This window comes from Camelina sativa, chromosome 9 (assembly GCF_000633955.1).
Source record: "Camelina sativa cultivar DH55 chromosome 9, Cs, whole genome shotgun sequence".
NCBI classification, from domain to species: Eukaryota; Viridiplantae; Streptophyta; class Magnoliopsida; order Brassicales; family Brassicaceae; genus Camelina; species Camelina sativa.
In genome coordinates this window covers 7,654,174-7,657,445 of record NC_025693.1, presented here as the reverse complement: position 1 = coordinate 7,657,445, position 3,272 = coordinate 7,654,174, and the positions used below count along the sequence as shown (strand labels likewise).

At 35.0% G+C, this 3,272-nt stretch overlaps 1 long non-coding RNA gene across 1 annotated transcript; it reads left to right on the top strand.

Moving 5' to 3' along the window:
* Nucleotides 1,152-2,956, top strand: LOC104710683. The gene is made up of 3 exons (XR_755052.1): nucleotides 1,152-1,403; nucleotides 2,219-2,273; nucleotides 2,672-2,956. It is a non-coding gene; the product is annotated as an uncharacterized LOC104710683 (long non-coding RNA).

Here is a 3,272-nt window from a genome sequence, read left to right as displayed (position 1 = left end):
ACTTTTGATATTGAGGCACAAGTGCAAAATATAGACATATCAGTCTCCTCTTGAAAACCACAGAGGCCACACGTGGCATCACAACTCATACCACGTTTCCGTAGGTTAGCTGTTACCGCCACACAACCAAAAAGCACTTGCCACATAAAGTGACGAAGTTTCGGTGGACACCGAGTTTTCCATACAAACGCGTGTAAAGGTACAAAGTCCGGCCCAAAGACTCTCGCCTCAGCAGAAGCCGGCGTATTTGAACGAAGTGTATGGTACCCTGATTTTACCTAATATTTACCAGACTTGGTAAAATACCACCCCAACAAATCCAGTTTATCCGGTTGTCACAGCGGTAAGTCAGAAATTATAGCAACATCTTCCGGTACAAACGTAGCCGTAAGCTAAGCCATATCCCAGGAATTAGTGCTTGTGTCAATAAAATTTGTAACGCGAAGCAGAGGATCAGATCATGTGCTCAATGCTGGTCTTGGGGATTGGGCAGGGATCCATGAGTCAGTCCATACCGAAATGGAAACACCAGATCCTACCCTTTTAATAAGTTATTTGTTAACTAGAGAGCAAGCAGACACTATACTCCGCCACCCATAAAATAATGAGTAAAATTTAATTGGATCCAAATGATCAGAATACCGATAGTAACATCCTTTAAACACTCGTGCAAGCATTGTTAACAGTTGTTTATCTATTTTTTATTTGTACTAATATTTAGTTAACAGTTGTTTATATATTTTTTTCCTTGCCTAACTTTTCCTTAAATTGTTTAGTTCCATTTAATATAAAAACATCTACTGTAATTCTAACGCTTCGGAGATAATCAATTCCATTTAACTGCAGTGACGAATATGATATAAACCGTTGTGTTCATTGACCTGAAATAAAGACTTATCTTTTTTTTTTTTGGGTACACAAATGAAGACATATCAACGGCCACTAACAAAAAAACCACGTAACTCTTATTTTTTCCACTAGTAGTAATATTTAAACACTACCAAAAAACAAAATTAGTAGTATTTAAAGGCCAACGGTCTTCTAATTAATACGTAAGCAGTAAGTACCACTTGCTCTTAAATAAAGAAAAGAAGACTTTATTGGCGGTAGCTCTCGTTTCCTTAAGGTCAATGTGTTGTTTTAGCCTTTCTTCCCAGACACAGAAAAAAAAAAAAAAACAAAGGAGAGGAAGAAGATGAAGAGTTTTCGGAGCATAAGATCGATATTCATGCATGCCGACAGTGTGGATTTAGTGCTGATGGGATTAGGTTTACTTGGAGCCATCGGGCGCTGATGGCTTCATCACTCCTATAACATTTTTCATCACCGGCTTGCTGCTGAACAACATCAACATCGGTGGTTCCTCAGTCGGTGATGAAACCTTCATGCATTCCATCATGAAGGTCTTTTCTAACTTCTTTACTCCCTGTTCTATGTGTTTGGACCTTGGTCTCAATTCTTAGTAAGAACGAGCGAATGAGCGATGATATGTGTTTATAACTATATATATATATGTATAATATTAGGAGTCATGAGCACAGAACCATTTTACTTCATTGCTGATCGGCGTATATAATGTTTATAACTTTATATATATATAATATTAGGACGTATAACTATGTTAAGGTATAGAAAAGCACGACATATTGATTTACACTTGGAAAACGCCAAGTTCAACGCTTTTCTATTTAATCTTATTAACAAAATTTATCTCTTACAATGATATAATTTTGTCTCGGCCCTTACTCAACCTATTCTATCCAATAGGATTGATCCCGACTAAGAATGAATCTAAGCCTCTCTCTTTTCTATCTAAACACACACCTGTGTAGATTTAAGAGAATAAAACGCACCCTCTCTCTTTTCTATCTAAACTCTCACCAGTGTAGATCTAAGAGAAAGAAAGACAATTCTCTGTGCACTTAATCACCTCCCTGATTAACGTCACAGAGAACTGGGAACACACCTTCTAAGCCTTATTTTTGTGGCTTCGAAGTTTACAACTGTATCAATATTCTAGAGTGCTCAAATTGGCTCGTGGCCTACTTCTAGAATATATATACACGGTTGAGAATCCCTACAAGGCAAATTTCCAAGTATCAAGGGATAAGGAAACTGTTTGCTGCTCAACCTTATCGTAAGAAATGAGTAGTAAACTACTAATGTAATTATATATATAAAAAGAGTACTAATGTATCTTCCTTTGGGTTATTAACAGAACGTTGTAGCTCTGCTTTATGTGGCTTGTGCATCTTTGGTGATATGTTTCGTTGGTAAGTCTTTAGATAATGGACAATTATCATAAATACCATTAAAATGAGTTTTGTTTTACATAAATATCACTTTTATTTTATTTTCAAAAATACTACTAAAATATATTTTTTTTAACAATATAACAAAATTAAACTAAAATTTTTATATTAAAACCTAATCCCTAAATTCTACTCAATGAAAAATTAAGTTTTGTGTTTATGGCATTTTTGGAAAAAAAAATTTGGGTAATATGTTTGGAATTTTTTTAAAAAATTGTGGTATTTTGAGGAATTTCTCTTAGATAATTCCCTTTTTATAAGCCTAATTAAAACACCAAATACTAAATAACTGATGTGTTTCAACATAATAAATTTTATATAAATATGCAAATGGTTTTGGAAATGCAAAAACAAAACAGAAGGATATTGCTGGACAAGGACAGGGGAGAGACAAGCATCACGAATGTGAAAAAGGTACTTAAGAGCAGTGTTAAGACAAGATGTGGGTTACTTTGATCTTCATGTTGCAAGCACTTCTGATGTTATCACTAGTGTCTCAACTCTCAAGTGACACCCTCGTCATTAGTGAAAATGTAACCTTTTTTTTTTTTTGAATAATATGTAAAATTTATTCGGAAAAAAACTTTTTTACATCAGGAACAACGTTTGGTTTAAAAATGTAAACAGCTAATTCATCCTACAAATGTGAAAATGTTTTATCTTGTGTCAAACCACAAAGCCAGACAACCTAATGAAAATGTCTATATAATAATTGTTGTTTCGTCTTTTGGTGAAAATGTCTCACAGGTGAAATTTGTTTATTTATTTCGAACAGTTACCAAACTTTTTGATGAATGCATCAGCGTTTATCGCAAGCTATATCGTGGGATTCATCATGTTATGGAGACTCGCAATCGTAGGCTTTCCCGTTCTTTATCGTCCTCTTGATCCCTGGACTGGTGTGCGGACGAGCCCTTATCAGCATCTCGAGAGAAATACGCGAAGAGTACAATGAGGCTG